Source organism: Manis pentadactyla, chromosome 15 (genome assembly GCF_030020395.1).
Source record: "Manis pentadactyla isolate mManPen7 chromosome 15, mManPen7.hap1, whole genome shotgun sequence".
Classification (NCBI taxonomy): Eukaryota; Metazoa; Chordata; class Mammalia; order Pholidota; family Manidae; genus Manis; species Manis pentadactyla.
Window position 1 is genome coordinate 43616586 of NC_080033.1, and position 19391 is coordinate 43635976.

The 19391-nt window shown below is 47.2% G+C and overlaps 1 long non-coding RNA gene across 1 annotated transcript; it reads left to right on the forward strand.

Moving 5' to 3' along the window:
• Window positions 1–494: 494 nt before the first annotated feature.
• LOC118910161 (uncharacterized) lies at window positions 495–14348 on the forward strand. Its single transcript, XR_005023858.2, has 3 exons — window positions 495–695; window positions 12153–12336; window positions 13334–14348. It is a non-coding gene; the product is annotated as an uncharacterized LOC118910161 (long non-coding RNA).
• The last annotated feature ends 5043 nt before the right edge of the window (window positions 14349–19391 follow it).

The window sequence follows — 19391 nt, forward strand, 5'->3', positions numbered from 1 at the left end:
ACTCCTCTGCCAGTTGCACACTGTTTTGACTACTTTGACTAAGGCCTCAACCTTCCTAAGTCCAGGGCCTTGCTCAGGTTTAGTTTCTTTTTGTCAGTCTTGGAGCCTTTCAGAGGCTCCCAAGGATTTGGGGGCCCCCACGGTCTCCCTAACCCTTCCCCATCGCTCCCTTTCCCAAGGGAGCCTAGTGTGCAGGGGTCTCAGCATGTGTGGAGAAGCCCTGGTTCATGCTTGTCAGACACCATAGACTACAATGGTCATGGACCAGCCGCTCCCATGACCCTGTGCGGGCAGGGCCGAGGTCACTGGGGCTCAGTTGGCTGCCCCTGCCTCGGAAGAATTTGGTAGGGAGCTTAGGTGCTCAAGGATGGTTTGGATTTCTCCGACTGCAGTGGAACTTTGCCATGACCCAGTTGACTGTCAGGCCAACTTCAAGATAAGGAAAGTTAATCTTGGTTCCCCTCCAAGGACATTTGGTACTGACATGCAAAACAGAAGCCTTTCAAAGTTCACTTCAGAGTGGACCCTGGAGGCAGAAATAGAGTGCTCCCCTGTATTTCCACAAACAGAGTGTGGTGAGCCTGCTAGGAGCACGTCCCTCGGACACTGAAGGGGCAGAGCGTGGGCCCATCCAGCCAGGGCTGGTTTGCAGGTGTGTAGCCGGCAGGCTTTGCCCAGCTACCTGCAAGTCTGGGGTAAGCCCTTGGCCTAGTACCCCATGGGATCTGGGTGCTTCAGACTGCTTTCTCAAGGCGAGGTGTGGGCAGAGAGTGGGAAGGGCTGAAGTTTTCATGAATCTCTTGCCAACAGATGAGTCAGGTCAACCCACCTGACTGTATCTCTTCATCCACACTGTGGCCTTTTAAACATCACCTATGCCAGGAATTAAATGGCAGAGGCCACAAAGATTTAGATGGGCTCTTCTAAACCCTCTAGGTTTCTAGTAGGAGCCAGGAGAGATAGTTGGGTCAAGGTGGAGCAGAGATAAGCTGGAGGAGCTTGCTGGGGAACAATGGGCATCCTCTTTCCCACTCCCACATGCCTCCAAGCAGCAGGGAGGCCACCTAGAGAGCTGGCAGCACTTGGTAAAGGCTCCTTGGGCACAGCGTGTCATTGGGGACATGCAGCACAGGAGGAGCCTGCTGGGACTGCAGGCGCAAGGCAGGAGGACAGACTGACAACATCAGCCAGAAATCCAGTGTTCCCCAAATTACAATCATTCACATGCGACTTACCCAGTGGTTAAAAATTACCACTTTTTTAACATAAATAAACTTAGCATTCTTATGAGCAATAATGACTGTGCTATCATAATAACAAGGATCACTTGGAGAATGCTTAGCATAGGCCAGAACGCTATGCAAGCACTTTGAATATATTAACCTAGTCAGTATCAGCTTCCAGAGGGCGGCTCTGCACTGTGGTATTTTCCCCACTTAACATATGAGGAAACTGAAGCCCAGAGACGTAAAGTCACCAGCCTAGGAGGTAAAGTCACACTGATTCACACTCAGGCTCTCTGGCTCCAGAGCCCAGTCAAATATGGGTGAGGCTGGGTGTTTATCCCAAAGTCACATTAGTCAATCACACACACACACACACACACACACACACACATCTATATATATCTCTATATATAGATATGTAAAAAAAAGTTCGTCTGTGTGCCACCTGGTTCTGCAATCCCCAGTTGTGGACACCCAGCTGGGCACGTGGCGCTGCCCAGGAGGTTAATGCATGCACCCAGTTGCTGTTGGAGCTGGAAAAACTTCTTCCCTAGGATGGTGAGACTGGGGGGCCACCATCCTCCTGACATGCCCTGTGGTCTCGTCAGCTCAGTATGTTCACACCCAGTTGTCACCTCGTGAGCCACTCCAGGGATTTGGTGTGAGTGTTGGGGTGGGAGACTGGGAGGAGAGAAAAGCCAGCCCTGCCAAGGCCTGTTAGCCACAGAATGTCCAGCAGAGCCCGGGAGTCACCGAATTCCATCATGGCCACTTTCCTGTTGGCCGGTTCCAAGTCAGGCACCTGAGCTTGCCTGCTCCTGAATGGTCCTCCCTTCAGTCAGCAAGTAGGAAGTTCAAGGTCGGCCTCTGAAACTAGAGTGCGGCCCTCAGTATCAGGCACAGTTTGGTGGTTTTAATTGGAAAGCAGAGTCTCAGGTGTCATGAGGACCTTGGTGCATCTTCCCAGTAGCTCCTTGGGAGGCCTGGGGCACGTTCCAATCTCCTCAGCTGTGGCTCCAGTTGCTTCAGCCCATGTTTCACCTTCTCCTGAAAGTGGCATGTCAAATGGAGAGGGAATGGGCTTGTTCTCAGGCCTCAGCCTGTGGTCACCTACCAGTCTGACCGGCTGGGCATCTGGGCCTATGTTTCTGAAGGCCAGGACCCGTGGGGCCTCCTCTGAGAGAGCACCCATATTGCCCTTCCCTCCAGTTGTGGATAACTATGACCTCTTGAGCAGCTGGCTCTAGGGTCACATCCCCCTGCTGCTCTTAGCCATCTGGGCAGTTGGGCAGTAGGTTTACCCCACTAAATGCAGGTTTCCACATCTGTAAGGTGGGGATAACAGTTCCTCCTCTGCAGCATGGCCCAGAGGATGGAATGAGTTAAGGGACGAAAAGTTCCTGGTCCCTAGAAGCTGCTCAAGAAACGCTGGCTGACAGCGTTGGGGGCCAGGCAGCACGGCGTGGGGGCTGTTGGCCTGGCTGTCTGCTGTTTGTTCCTTTGTTTGTGCTCCTGCGCTGACGGAGCGCATCCTCTGTGCCAGCCTCCGCGTTACATGGAAGTCAGTGGTGGCTGAGACAGATGCGGTTCCAGCACTGGGGATCTGAATGCCTGCATTTCCTTGTTCTGTGTTGCTTGTCTTTGCATCTCTTCGAGATGGGCTCTTCTAAACTTTAGGGGAGTGGGGTATTCTAAAGCCCTGCAAAAGTCAGACGAATGCACCTATGTACAAGGTACACAATATCTTCAGACAAGTCATTGGGGTCTTTGGACCCTCATCCACTCTCCCCTGTCCCCTCTTAGTGCCTCTTATCATTCCCTAAAGATGAATGGAGAAGGGAAGGGTAAGCTCAGCACGTTATGCTCATTCTCTTTTCCCCTTCTCAGCTCCCATGGGTGCCCACGAAAGGGTGTGAAAGGCTCTCTTTAAGAGCCTAATCATTTACACCGACAGTGTTTACTTTTCACCTCCAGTGGCTGATGCATATCATCCCTCCTCCTGTCCTCCTGTCCCTTGGCTCAAAAAGCCAGCAGCTTCATGAAACCCACCTGACTGTATCTCTTCATCCACACTGTGGCCTTTTAAAGGTCACCTGTGCCAGGAATTAAATGGCAGAGGCCACAAAGATTGAGGAGGGGCCATTGTTCAGGCCTGTGTGTTTGCTTCTGCTTCACACTGACATCTGTCTTCTCCTGGTGTAGCTTTCAGACACCCGGGTTTTAGGTGAACTCCCACAGTATCCCTCTCATGTTGTTTTTCCAAGTTTTCCTCCCTTGCTATGACCTGAGGCATTGAACAACACATCTGAGGAATAAGAATTTTCTCTAAACCTGTGACCACCAGGAAGTTTCCAACAGATGTGATTACAGGAACCAAGCTTTTATCTGCTCTCTGGATTGCTGCCCGGGATGGGGTCTTTCAGGCTACATCCTGCCACTAGGCACCTTATATCCAGAAGAGGGCTTCCAGGTACTGGGCTAGTCAGCAAACTGATTTGTTCAGTTCTATCCAAAATCAGATGCCATGGGCAGATGAGAGTGATAACACCTTCTCTGTTTTGCAGTCATGGACATGATCAGAATGAGAGATAAGGTAAGGGGGAAGGTAAGGGACAACCCTGAATCAGCTCCCTGGTAAGGACACCAGTAAGGCCACACAACCCATTTGTCTTGTTAACAACCTGTTGTATCTCCATTAGTCGGCTGGCCAGTCCCCTGTAATTAACCATGCTAATAGCATTCTCTGCAGTGTTATGGCTCCCTGCTCTCCTTGGTCCCTTAGGAACAAATGTCCTGCAATTTACAGCCAAGTGGATGATGAAGCTCTCCTGCCCGGATGGGGATGGTCCTGAGCACTATCCCAGGGCCTTCCCAGTTCCGCTTGGGTCTCTTGCCCATCCTGAAGTGGAGGGAACCTGCTGTTCCCCCTCGAGCAGTTCTTCCTCCTGCCAAGAAATGTGGGCTCAGCAAACTGGTTTGCATTCACACATACATCCCTTTTCTCTCTCTCTCTCTTTTCATGCCAACACAGCTTCTCAAAGCTCCAATCCTTATCTGGCCATTTCATCTCTGGGTCCCCAGAGCCTGGCGCTATGCCCAGCATATTCTTGGCCTGTGACAAAGGTTGAAGGAATGAATGCTGAGGAATGAATGCACCCCAGCACCACCCTTCCCCCTGCACCCAGGGACTGCCAGTTCATTTTGCAAGTCTGCGTTGTGTCCTACCCACTCTGCCGCTTCCCAGGCCTGGAGACAAGTTGGCAGTCTATAAGCTGGAAAGAAGCTGACCAGTTTGATCTAAAGGTGTGGGTACAGCTGTTGCTGGGGGTGGAGGACATGAGGCAGTGAGTGCTGGTAGCTGTAGATGTTTCCAGAAAGCTCTGTAGGGCATGGGTCATAGGTGTTTTAATGCCATTCTGCAGTGGTGTTGGTGGGAGGGGAAGGGGCCCAGCTGCGAGGGGGGACCATGGGAAAGGGCTGCACTCCCTAGGATGTCTGACGTTCATGCAGCGTGGCATTTCCACATACTAGGGTGGAGGAGTGGGGGGTAGACAACCTGAGTGGACTAAGATGATGACTATTTTCTCACTATTAATTGATGTTGTTGGTCTACTGCTCAGAGTCCCAGGAGGAAATGGGCTCCAGTTCAGATGGTTCAAGGATGTATGGAAGGGCCTGCTCTCAGGGACATCAAGAGCATCATCAAAAGGATGATAAACACCCCAGGGACTAGCAGGGTTACTGTCTCTAGGCCTGAAAGGGCAAGGGAGGAAAGGGCACCTGAGCAAGTCAGGGCAGGGCCCACAGGGCAGTGCTGCCCATCGGGAGCTCGGAAAGACGTGGCCACTGCCAGCAATCACGGCCTGAAGGGAGACGAGAGCAGGGAATGGATATTCTGTCCTCTCCTCTTCCCGATTGTTTTGGTAGGGCCTGCCGTTGGCCAGTCGGGAGCCAGAGATCATGGGCACCTGGGTTGCCATCTCTGGGGTCATCCTCATCGGGTGTGGAGCAGGGCAAGGAAGGAGGAGAATGGATGTGGGGGACGGTGCAGGTGGAGGAGAACAGCACAGCTGATGGCGGTGGAGATCCTGCCTGGCCCTGGAACCAAAGTCCACCCTGGCTGAGAGCATGATGCTGTCGGCTGCCCTCTCTTGTGGGAAACCTATCTAGGTGATTAGTAGGTGCTCTATTAGTTTTTTTAATTTATTATCTATTAAGCCTAACAAATTGTCTCTTATATCAGCTAGTTGGATACATCATCTCATTGAATTTCCTCACAGTGCCTGGCATATGGAAGATGGTCAATCAATATTTCTTAACTTGTGCATGGATAAATAAACTATTACTAAGTAAAGTGGTGAGTGGATGTGACTCACCTTTAGAGTGGGTCCTATGGAGCCTATTTGACACAAAGAGAAACTTGAGTTCTGAGAGGTTAATTGACCAGCAGAGCCCACTTAGCCGTTCAACACATTCTGCAAATATTTATTGAGTACTCACTATGTACCCAACATGTTTACATTTGCCTGGGGGAGACAAACACATCCACATACGTATGCTGTATAATAGCTATGTGCTACAGGGACAAATACAGCAGGATGGGGGGTGGGCAGGAAGCTGGGGGGGGCGTCCTGCGTACCTTTACAGACTGTGTGGTCAGAGATGACAGCCCCTTTGATGTGGACAGACGTTGGAGGCAAGACCTGAAGACAAGACCTTCACTCGCATCACTCTTTGGGACAGAAGCATTCCTGGAGGAGGAAAGTGAGTGTGAAGGCTCAGTGGCAGGAACACGTTTGGGGTAGTTGGGGAAAAATCAAGGAGACCAGTCTGGCTGGGGCAGAGTGGAACTGCCACCCATCCAGGCAGGTGGGTGTTCTAAAATGTCAGTCTGACCCCGCCCTTCCCCAGCTGGAGCCCTCCAGTGGCTGGTAACTGAACTGAACGTGGCCTACCTGCCCACCTCCCTGCCCGGCTCCACGCCCCACTGCTGCCCAGTGTCACCCACCGCCGGTGCACCCCACCGCGAGGACTCTGGCCTTGCTATTCCCTCTGCCTGGACCACCTGCCCTGTCACTCCACAGAATGGCTTCTTCTGACAACCGTTCCTAGGAGAGCTGTCCTGGGCTCTCACATCTATCCTGACACCCTTCTCATTTCCTTCACAGTTGACATTTTCTGCTATTACCTGGCTTGTATGTTTGTCTGCCAGCCTATTGTGCCACCCCTGCTGAACCACCAGCTTCCTGAAGGCAGGGACCTCTTCCTTTTTGCTCCCATGGGGTACCTTGTGCCTAGAACAGTGCCTAGCATGTAGTGGGTCCTTCCTCAGCAAGTATTTGCTGAATAATAAATGAATGAATGAATGAATGAATCAGGGAGTGAAGTTTGTTTGAGACATGAGAGTGGGACTTAGAAGAACATATTCTTTCTTATTTCTGACCCTGTAGATTATCTGTGAGATCTTGGGCTTCCCTAAGGAGGATTTAGAGCAAACATCCACATTGGCATCAGTGACCATGAGAGCAGAGCTGTGGGGGTCCCAGTGAGGGCTTTGGGAAAGATTCCTCTCCTATCTGTTCCACCTTTCCTTCAAAATACTTTCCATGAGAGTTCTCTTCAGTGCCAGGAGCTCCTGAAGTCCAGGGGGTAGCCCACAGGGCCCAGGGCATCAGCCACACCATAGAATCTTTTATTTTCCCCCCTTATTTTATTTATTTATTTATTTTAAGTAAGGTATCATTGATACACAATCTTATGAAGGTTTCACATGAGCAACATTATGGTTTCAACATTCACCCATATTATCAAGTCCCCCCCACACCCCATTGCAGTCACTGTTCATCAGCATAGCAAGATGCTATAGAGTCATTACTTGTCTTCTCTGTGCTATCCTGCCTTCTCTGTGACCTACCTATATTGTGTGTGCTAATTATAATGCCCCTTAATCCCCTTCTCCCTCCCTCCTCACCCACCCTCCCCAACCCCTTCCCTTTGGTAACTGCTAGTCCCTTCTTGGAGTCTGTAAGTCACCAAGTTTTGTTCCTACAGTTTTGCTTCATTGTTATACTCCACAAATGAGTGAAATCATTTGGTGCTTGTCTTTCCCTGCCTGGCTTATTTCACTGAGCATAATACCCTCTAGCTCCATCCATGTTGTTGCAAATGGTAGGATTTGTTTTCTTTTTATGGCTGAATTATATTCCATTGTGTATCTGTACCACATCTTCTTTATCCATTCATCTACTGATGGACACTTAGGTTGCTGCCATATCTTGGCTATTGTAAATAGTGCTGTGGTAAACAATGGGGATGCACATATTTTTTTGAATCCACACCATAGAATCTTACACCAGCACCTTACCCCTTGTTGAATGATTTTTCTTTTAACAAATAAATTAAGGAACAGGGGACCACTTCCTTACAGAGCCTGAAGTTGAACTCAAGTTATGTTTTCAATCTGAGGAGCTTCAAGAAATACAAATTCCCTCATCTCCAGAGTGGGAATTGTATACCAGGACTCTTTCTATGATTTTATCTCTTTCTGCCCCCTCCCCTAATCTGATTATTTAGATAAATTTTTTGAACAACTGCTATTTTTCTTATATGCCAAGTGTTACTCTCACCTGCTATGTGAAATCCTATATACTTGTGCTGTCAGATGAATTATAATACTCTTTAAAATACAAAGATGACTGTAAAAATGAGGGACATTCCATCTTTTACTATTCAATGCCATCTATAAACACCAGTGATAGAAGCACCTCATTTAGCAAACACTGAACTGGACATGTGGTTCTAGATCTGGAGAGCAGCCTGGAAACCTGACTTTAGAACAAACATTTTCAGTACTTTTATTGCATGTGATCTGAGGATCACACTCTGTGGACACTATCTTGAGCTTCAGGCTTGGCTTCTGTTTTGAGGAGTGGTGTGTATGTGTGTGTGTATGCGTGTGTGTGCATGCACATGGGTGTGCAGTTCACATCCAGATAGGTTTTCACTGACTGATAAAACAAGGTCCTTTCAGGTCTAGAAATCTGTCTTCATCACCATAACCTGTTGCTTTCTATTATGATGGCCTTTCTCTCCTTTAAATCTTCTAACTGGGTTGTGCTTGTTGATGGTGTGAGCATGTATTCTGTCCTCATTTTACATAGGAGGACATTGAGGTTGAAATTAAATGCCTTGGTTGGAATCATTTCACAAGGACTCTGCAGTCCATCAATTTCCCCTCTACTCATGGTGGCCTATGTAATGACTAGATAGTGATAGAGGGAGGGGAGAGGGAAGGGAGTGACTCAGAAAATTTGCCCCACAATGGAAGTGTAGGAGAGACAGAAGAGAGGGGAGACATGTTGCATATGGGGCTTTTGACCACCTGGAGTCCAGCCTGTGTATTCCAGGGATGAAAAATACTAAGAAACCACTTGTACTGAGAAAAAAGTACTGTGATCAAGGGGCACCTCCATCAACTTCTCAGTTTTGGCCCCCAACTCTCTGCCTTTGGCAGCACATCTCATCCTGGGGCCCAAGCAAATACCCCTGGGGAGGCTAGGCCTTGGAGAAGCCAGTATTAACCCACAATCTCTGTTTTGGAAGTAATTAATCTTCGAATGTATGAGCCTCTTTGTGGTGAAAAGCATGCACTGACACTTTTGTGTAAACACTGAGCTTAGCATATTGACAAACTGGTGGCTGTTACTTTGATCCCAGGCTGCCGGCTCTGAAAAGGCAAGCAGACTTCGGGCCGCCCCACTGGGCACAGAGGCAGCTCTAATCCCTTCTACACTCGTCTCAGATCCATATTTAGAATTCGGAGTCTTTATTTTCTATATCCACTTAAGCTCTGCTTGGAGTTTGTTTAGTACCTGTCTTCCTTCTTTATGCTTGCCAGTGACTCATAAGTTCGTTTTCTTAGCCAGGCATGCAGCAAAATTCCAAAGTAGCAAATGACCTGAATGAAAACCCTTAAACTCACATAGATTTAATCACTGCAGCAAATTGGAACCATTTGTGGTCAGGTTTTGATGGCGATTTATAAAGATTTCCCCCATGCCCCCCTTCACGTTCTTTTTAAGTGGCTTAGTTAAAGTTAGTGAGAAAAGGAGGCATCAATGCCAAGGTCCATAGGGTGGGGGAAGGGGATTAAAGTGTTTTTTTCAGCTTTTAGTGACATCCACAGTCACCTGAATATCTTCTAACTGGCAAGGAGCAAACCTGGTGATAGCCAGCAAGTGGCCCACACATTTCAGCAGCCAGGGCTCGGCAATCCAGAAGACAGGGAGGCCCAGCTGTTTCCAGTGCTATGTGTTTCCACAGGAGGTTTGGGGTTTGGGGCCCTTTTAGGAAAATGCTGTGTTTTGTGACTTTTGTCACCTCTAGTTACTCTAATAAGGCAAGGGAAAGGTCAGTACGTGTTTTTCATGAAAGGAGAAGCAATTGAACCTGATCTGTTATGATTTCTCCCCGAGCAAACTGAACAGATGAGTTTTAATGAAGACGGGGATCCAGGATTGAGACTGACCTGGGGCGCACCGCAAGGGCGTCAGATCTGTTTCTGATAAAATCAACACTGAGGTTTTCAAGAATGAATCAGAAAGGAAGTTCAATTCCATTTCATGATGGGGCTGAACTACACAGAAAACTTGTCTGTAATTAAACGGAAGCTTTTCGTTAATTTTTTTGTTGTTGTCATCCTATAACATTTTTAGAAATTTCTAGAATTGGGATTTCTCCAGTTTGTGGGGTTCTGTTTGATTTTCAAAAGCAGATGGAAAAGTGAATTTGCAAAGACTGTGGCAACATATTTTACTGCACAAATTATGGAAAAAGTTACCCGATAGGGTTCTCCCCCACCCGTGACCTCTTTTATCCCCTACTCCATCTCTAGTTTCTCTGATTATAGTTGGAGAGAGAATTCAGGCTGAAAGAAATTTGATATTTATTTTCTGTGAACTTTAATAAAGAAAGTGGTGGGTTTGGGACTTTTTTTTCCAAGGTATTTTAGACAAGTCAATTCTTAATTTTTTTAAAGAGCACCTTTTGGCATGAAGTTGCCGGTGTGTGATTTATGGAGCTGCTTAAGAGGTTGTGCTGAGAGCTATTCCCGACAGGTTGACCAGAGACTTTGAAGGGGTTTTCAACTTTGGGAGCCCACTCTTCATGAGACCCGTGTTCACCCAGGCAGGCCTTTTAAAATGTTTAGGGCCTGAACCTTCGCTTGAAGTCCGTGTTTGTTTGGGTTTGCAGAATCCTTTTCCGTTCTTCAACATTCTCAGATGTCCCCCGTTTAGGCCGAGTGATCAGCCATAATCCACTCCAGCCCTAACCAGGAATAGTCCACTTTTCTCATAAGCACATAACATAACTTCAGCCCCTAGGGCCTCCGTCATGAAATGAAATCCCAGACACTCTGAGATGTCTTGGGAGATAAGCGTGGCCCTAATCTCAGGGTCACCCAGGCCCTGGAGGAGCAGGAGTTCACCTATACATCATGACATTGTTATCAGCCAGGCCCAAGCAGCCACAACCCGCCTCATTTTCCACAGGGCTTGGTGGTGTTAAGAAAATATCCTCCAGCGTGGTGTTATTTTAGGCTGAAACAAAAGTCGACATGAATGGCTGGGGAGAACAGAGGGGGCATTGTTCTCCCTGTGGCCGGGTGCTCAGAACTGGCCTGGAACTGGAATCCAACAAATGGAGAAGTAGATGCCATCACGTACAAATGGGCTATCGAGTGTCCGGTGGGATCAATGGAGCACAGAGGGCGGCCAGGCCGGGATTCTGCCAGTCCGTGGGTCATGGGAAGTTTGGTTTCCAGGGAAGAGGCCACGAGTACCGCCTGATTTGTGGTGGCATTGTGACTGATGCAGAGAGGAAGCCACCTGCTGTGAGAGACAGCGAGGAGGACCGAAATACCTCCGCGAGCAGGCTTTGCAGAGCAGGGGCACAGGTGGGGCCAGGCGCCCCTCTAGCCCCTTTAAAGAGCAGTAATCTTCCCAGCCACCCTATGAAGCAGGTAATATTATTTGCCCCTTTTACAGATGAAGAGACTGAGGCAGAGAGCTGTTGATGTGCCGGAGGTCACAGTGCAGTCTGGCACCAGAGCCCACCACCCCTTCTGCTATGCCCGATCATCTTACTCTCATTTTGCTCTCCCTGTGTTTCTCATTCATGGCACAGGGATGACATAGCGGATACTGTCACTGCCAGGCCCTTCGCCCTTCGCCCTTCGCCCTTACCGTGTCAGCATATGTCATGGCCCAGCCCCTGCCTGCCAGCACCCGCACCTTTTTACTTCAGGGCTCCCTTCGGCCTTGGGAGTGTCTGTTCTGTCCAACTGTGCAACAGGCCAAAAGTGCCAGAAAATTAGCATCCCTAAATTTAATTAAAGACTGATGACAGTTGGTATATGAATACCCCAGCTCCCTTGCCCTCCCGGTAGGAACACTGGGAGGTATGTGTCCTTCCCAGGTGCCCAGAGATCCCTACGGACTGAGCTCCAGCTGCCGCAGTGGTAACCGGCTAGAAGATGCACACCTTCCTGGCTTCCTTTCCCAACTTGACTCATTTCCTCACTTCCCCCCACCAGCCATTTGTGTTTCTTGGGATCACCTTCCTAATATCACCTCCATTGAAACCAAGACAGGGGATCATACCTCAGTGCAATTATTTGAGTAATGTCTGTCTCCCTTACAAACCTGTGAGCTCCATGACAGCTTAACATTATATTCCTGGAGACTGGCTATATGTTCCACTTGAGGGAGGTGTCAAGCAAATACTTATTAAATGACAGCATTTTGAAGTATAAGTTCCATCTAACAGAAGTTTATATTTTGATAGTTTGTTCTCTTCCTAAGCCTATATGTTGCATTTAAAGCAGTTTTTATCCTTCATTCTTTATTGAAGAGTTACTTTTTCCAGATACCTTACAGGAGGTTGGAGACATGGCCTCCTGTCCCCATCTGCCATCTTGCCTGAAGTTGGGGATAAACAAGTTCTCCATCAGGCTCAGATGAATATCTTTGGAAGTTGTTCCAGACACTGGCCATCTGGTTCCAAAATATATGTTCTCTTCCCAGATTACATTTCCCATTCTCACTTGCAGGTAGGTGTGTCATAGGGCTGAGTTGTACCAATGGAATTTGAGCACATGTATGCTACTTTCAGCCCAGACCATGAACACCTCCCATATGCAATCCTCCATGCTTTTCCCTTCTGCGGTTTGATGCCAGTGAGCACAGTTCCCTTGGGAGCTACATGTTGAATACAGCAGAGCACACCATCCGAAAGCCTGGGTCCCTTATCACCGTTTGGAGGAAAGCCATGCACTAGCCATGAACACCCATTTCCAACTTTACCAGGGAGAAATAATTCTCTGTTGTGTTTGGGCCATCATACATTTTGGGGGATTTGTTTATTACAGCAACCGATATGACCTTAACTATTACTGGAACCCTAGGCACCGACAAGATTAAGTGTCCTCTGCCATCTGTAAAATAAGTATGCAACGTGTCCAGTCAAGTTCCAATTTTCTGTAGGATGGTTACTTTCATTAAAAAAAAAAAAAATTGAATAACACAGCCTTAATTTTTCGGTGGTGGAAGGTGGATAGTGCCTTACTTCCCTGGTGCCCTGACTCCATGTTTGTTCTGCCTCTGAAGTGACCCCATAGGCTTTCTTTCTGGAAAGGATTTGTGTGCAGGCTAGCACATGGATACTTGCTCCTACCAAGGACCTTGAGAAGAGCCAGTAGAAAGACTTATGCAAGTCCAGGAGCACTGCTGTTTCCTTCAGAGCCTCAGGCAGCTAGTCCTGCCCTCCTATGGGCTCCAATAGCAAGGGAGACAGTTCTCCAGTTAAAAGCAGAGATTGCATGGACACCTCAGACCTGTTTTTCAGCTTCAAACCTCTGGAAATATTCACCTAAGCTTTCTTAAAACCCCCAGGGAAACACAGGCCAGCAAATGCAGTGGTTAATGGCCATTGCTGGCCACTACCTTCTTTGAGAGGAGCTTGCAATGTTAGAAAGGTCCTGGTTTCTGGAACCAGGTAGATCAGGGTTTGACTCTTGGGCCTGTCTTCTTCTTCTTATTTTTTTACAGATGGCATCTGGAGATTGATTCCTGAACCTGCTTCTTGGCTCTGAATCAAGCTCTTCTGACCTGGTAAGATGCGGTTCCTTCCAAAGTTATGGCCTAGGCAGAAAGTAACATGTGGTGGGAAAGAGCATGGGCCTCACCAGGCTTGAAGTGAGTTCCCGCCTCCATAGGCAAGTTACTCAGCCTCTCTGTGCCCATTTCTTTATGTGTGAATTGTGATTGTATAGCATCCATGTTGTGAGACCCATGGCATAATGGAACACAGGGATAATATTTGTAAATTACTTGGACAGTGCTTGCACATGCATTATTCTTCCTATACTTAGATTAGAAGTCAGTGGGGCTAAGTGGACCCCGTCCCTGTGGTCAATAGCACTGTTTTAGTTTCCCCATGGAAGGGGCAGGTGACAGTGGTCTGAAGATGTGTTTGGATCCTGGCCTATGAGGAGAATGGTCACCTGGTTGTGGGGGTGCTCACCCGGAGCCTTTGCAGTCTCAGGGGACCACAAGTCGGCACGCCCTTGGCCTTCTGAGAAGACTTCTGATGCTCTGTCCAGATGGCCCTCCATCAGATGGGAGCTTCAGCCCTCGATTAGAGCCTCCCTTCAAAGGCAAAGTAACCCCTGAGCAAGGGAGAGTAGCCCTATGTTGACTGTTGGGCCCCCAAAGGCCATTTCTGGAGGGGACCTGGGGTGGAACCCAGGAGATTCTGGGCTGCACTGATTGCCTAGGTGGGAGGAAATGTGGCATTCACTCGGCCTTTGGAGGCGGACACCACTGACTATGCACAAGGCCTCAGGCAGCTGCCCCACCCAGGGGCTCTTGCTTAGCCACTTCTGAAAGCCTCTAACCCTCTCTTCCTCATCTATAACAAGGGACTGTCGATGGTACTTACTGCTGGTGATAGTTGTGAGGCCTGGCTGGGATCATAATGTCCACAGAGATGCTTTATGTCATGGAAACATGCAGTATATTTCTGAAAACATTTTTTTTCCCCAAATATAGAATAGATATAGGTATAAAAGGCTATGCACTGAAAAGTCACTCTCTCTCCTACTCTTGACCCTGACTCCCATGGGTCCAGAGGAAACCATGGTTATCAGTGTCTTGTGTGAACTGCCAAAGATATTCTACATACATATCAGCATGGACATTTATAATGCATATGTATGACATATGCACACAAGTGCTTTGATTTTCAAAAGTGGAAATATCATATGGTTCAACCTAAATATATGTGTGTGTGTATAAACAATAAAGCATACTGTTCTATATTTCATTTATTTTAATTCAATAATATTTTGGGGAAACCATTCTCTGTCAAGTCTTGCAGATATACCTCATTCTTTTTAATAGTCATGTAGTAATCCCAGCCTGCAGACAGACCTTAATTACACATTAATTAATTTAACTAGCCACTTCTTGATGACTAGTGCATGGTCTTTTGTACCATTTATGGAGAAGAAAGGGAAAGCCTGCCCCCCAGCATTCTGCATCCCCAGGCCCCCAGGCCAGCCTCCCAGCCTCCAGCACCTGTCCTGCCCTTTCTGTTGGGGAACTCCCTGGAGTGTGCATTTTTCCCACTGCAACTGTGCTAGACCAAGTTTTGGGCTCCTGCTCTCAACCTAAACCTGCCTTAGATCTCTTCATAACTCCGCTCGCAAGTCGAGGCCCCTTAATTTGGCCCACAGGACTCTTTAACACTTTTTAAACCCTGTTAAACCCATGTAATGAGTTTCCCCTTGCTGTGCTCCTGGCCCTGAAAGCTGAGAGCCGGGGCCCAGCCCTCCCACCTGTTCACTGATTAAGCTGTGATGCAGAAGTGGAGGGGCCGTAGGGAAGGGATGGGTCAGTGGGAGCTCTGGGGTCAGACATGCAAGCCGGACTGCTGGCGGGAGTGGGGTGTGGGTGCCCCTCAGTGTCAGGCAGGAGTTCTTCACGGAGCGTCAGGGCTCTGCTGCCTTGTGCGGTGTCAGCAATTAGACCTCCGTTTGGGTGTGGAGACTACTCTGCTGGGGTCAGGGGAGCAGGCAAAGCTAGCAGCAGCTTGGCTTGCCAAGGTGACAGTTACATGCTCCAGGTGGCACAGGTCTAGCTCAATGAGACTTTCTAAAATGCAGTCTTCAGCATGTCAGCACCTGCTTGAGAATCTTCTTTCCACAGCTGCCCCTTGTAAAAGGGAAGACTGCTGGTTTAATGTTTCTTTCTGGAAAGATCTACCTTTCTTTCTGTCACACAAAGTCCACTTGGGTCAAAGGTGCTGACTCTTATACTTCCTATTCCCAGGTCTGGGCATGTGACCCAGGACTAGCCAATCAGAGTATTCAAGGCCACTATCCATAGTGATTGGTTCAGGAGTAGCCCTGTTGAGCCCCAGTGACTGGTCAAGGGGTGGGCATGTGACCAGGTCTGGCAAATTAGAATATTTAACCCCTTGGCCACAGTAGCTGTTTAGAAATGGACACATGAGCCAATGGTGGGCCACTGAGAATCTATCCCAAACCCTCTATGGGAATAATTAGGTAAGAGGTGCACTCTTTCCTTGGAGGTTACTGGGGCAGACCACGACAGCTTGGAATTCTGTAGGTCAAACTGTCACTGTGAACGAAAAGCCAGTTGGAGATGGCTAAGATAGGAAAAGAGGGCTAAGAGGGGGAGCTTTTGGATCCAGCTATACCTGAAGACTTCACACTACACAAATGAACTCTTTTTTACTCAAGTCAGCTTGAGTTGACTTTGTAAGTTTCTTTCAACTCAGGGTCCTAACTAAAACTTATCTCTACTACAGATATCATATGCCACAGTATGACCCTCTGGGTGGCCTTAGCCTACCTTCCCTTGCTCTTCTCCGGCCAACGTTCCTTCACCCAACCCTAGAATTTATCTTTGATACATCCTCCTTCGACTTCATTGCTCAGTCCTTTTTATATGTGGTAAACCATTTTCCTTTCCCTCTTAACATGTCATTGTCAGCTAACATCTGACTCTGTACACAGGGTACCTAGTTCCAGGAAGGCGCAATGCTCCTGTTAACACATAGCTTTCCACTTCCGAGGAGCTTGTAATCAAGTTGTAGGTTGCTTAGCACAAAGTGGGTGCTCAATAAAGAACAAATAAGTGAACTGAATGAATGAATGTTTGAGTGAGTGAATGAAAGGGGAGGCAGGGCTCATGCTAATGATGTTCATGTCAATTTAAGGCCGCATTAGCTAGCTGCCAAATGGGCATGGACAACTCACATTCTTACAGGGATCAGAAATATATGCAGCAGGCAAAAGGAAAATTTGGGAGGACGCTGTGGATTGAATGCCAGGCAGAAGCTTTATATGCTTTTTTTTATGGCAATAGAGAGCTAATGAATTTCTAGAACAGGTGTGTTGCATGTAACACTGTGCCTCAGAGATGCTAAACAGGCAATGGCATGAGGACTGGACTGGACAAAAAAGGATCAGTAGCAGTTGAACTAATGAGGAGGATATTTGAAATACATCCTCCATGGGGTGATGTGAACCTGGCACATGGAGTTGTGCATGATAGGATGGCTTTGGGGAGATTCCTAGACTTCCCTCTTGGAAAGTCTTTTTTAGCAGGTGTGCAATGGTGTATGATCTGCTTAAAACATTTCTAAAACAACACCAGGCCATTCTGAGGGGCAGTCTGCACAGTTGGGTTGCAGGGTTTGATCCCCGGGTGCTGGGAGGATGATGGCAGAAACAGGGATGTGAGGAAGAGCCATTGGTTTGGAAAGAAAAAGGCAAGCCCTTCCCTTTTTAGAAACTGTGACATTTAAGGGACTGGCAGGATGTCCATGTGTAGCCCTCAGCAAACTGATGATGACACACTGAAAGTCAAGACTACTGGAAAAATAATTTGGGAAGCTGTCCTTGTAGAGTTGGTGAACAAATCCAAATTAGTTGCCAATAGATTTAAACAGGGAAATGTCACATAAAATGGTGAATTTCTGTATTCTCATAGGAAAATGAGAACATCTGCCATGTTGGACCCACACCCTAGATTGGGGCTGAGATGTGGCTGCTTCTGTTCGCAAGTGCTTTCAGTTTGCTGCAGTCTCTGCCCTTCCCTAATGCCTCACACTCAAGCCACTTGGTCTGTTTGTCTTCCTACTTAGTGCTATAGGCACTTGTATTAGTGAACCTCAGTGTTGCCACATGTAGGAATAAGCATGTGAATGAGGAGGCAGAAAAGGAGACAATAAAAATGTTGTCCCCAGAGGTGGGATATGATAGTGTCCTGGATGCCTTGGAAAAAAGAACATAAAGTATTGAGCGAGCAGCTCTGACCCATAAGTTGCTGAACTTCATTGGTCTTGATTTCTTATTTCTAAAAAGGAGTTAATAATATTGGTTAAATTGGCTATTAGGTTCTTCAAAGTCTTAATGCCTGTGAGATTAGTTAATGGCCTAAAAGGGGCCACAGAGCAGTAAGTTACTGATGTGCGGGGGAAGGGGAGGACCCTACCAGAGGAGGGGCCTGAATCCTTCTGCAACTTACCAGTACACTGTGTGTCACTGAACCCGATAGTTGATGTCTCTGAGACTAAATGTTCTCAATTGTAAACTGGGACAATGATGCCCATGCACTAGGGCTGCTGGGAAGATAAAATGAGACTCAGTAGGTTTCATTCTAAGTGGGAGTTAGGTTCTAAAAACCAATTTAAAGGCAAAAATTGTGCACATTTAAAATAACCATGGCAAATCCTTCTAAATAATCCTAGGCAGTCAGCTATGAATATAGATGAAAATGTGTACAATGATGCTTACTATATAAAGAGTGTGTATAACAAATACGATTTTACAGAATGCTAAATGTTTTAAAATAAAGCTCTTTTGACTAAGCTCACATTGAAGAATTCATGCATGTGTACTTGTGGACCACCTATATAGGTAAAAAACACTTGAAAACTCCTTGTCAGGCTTTCGAAATCCTGACTGAACACATTGTACGTTGCCACCAGGTGATGGCTTTAAGAGGCCATTAGGAGGCTTAACAGTTGTAAACAAAATCTTTGAAAGTAACTGTTTGGGTTGTGTAATGCTATTTAAGAGTTTAAATATTCAAAGATAGTTGATTTAATTGATAATGTTTCATTTTGAAGAATATCCTTTGAAATGCCTAAAGCAGAGTTTAATGGAGTGCTTGCTGTATACGAGGTACTTTTTCTAAATGCTTTACTTGTGTTAACTTCATTTAATCCCCACAGTGACTCTGTTAAGTAGAGACTTTAATCATCCCCATAAAGACATTGAGGCATGGAGTAGTTAAGTATTAAGTAATCATTCAACCAGGAGATAGCCGAACTCCATTTGAACCACCTGGCCCCCAGCTCCTGATTTAAGCCACATATTATTAGCTTGTAGCTTGAAGTATGTGCAGAGGGATGATTTAAGTGGGTGAAGTGTTTTGAGTGTATTGAATGGAAAAATGTATTTAAAACAGGTAAGAGTGATTGCTCACTCTGTAGTTTCTGGGTATATCATATGTTACCAGGGGGATAAGGCCTTAGTTTACACACCAAAATGCCCGTATCTAAGTGGGGCCCTTTTCCTGGCCAAGAATTTGGTAACTACCTATCACAGCGAGTTATAGGTGCCCAGAGAGAAATCCCAGAGGGCTAGAGGTCTCCTTAGAGGTGCAGATACTCCAGAGAAAAGTATCTCTAAGAGAACAGTGACCCTCAGTGACAACTTCACTGTTTGCTTCCCATTCTTGAGCCAGGGATATCGCTACTTCAAGGGGTGTCACTGGTGTGGTGGGGCTGTGTAGAAATACCTGATGTATAAGGGGAGACACATAAAACCTCCTAGGTTTTTGAAGCTGGAGCTTCACCTAAAATAAGGGAAGTTGGGGAGCTGTTAAGTCTACCTTTGGGTCGTTGCGGTGAGAGAGGGTACAGTGAGCACACAGGGGCCTCTGCAGGGCTAGGCTACACAGGGCCCTTCCTGCTGGCTCGCCGCTGGAGAATATGGGCATTATTATAAACAATAATTAGCTCTCAGCTCCCTTCTGTCATTTCTCAATGCTTCTGCTCGCAACTTGTTTT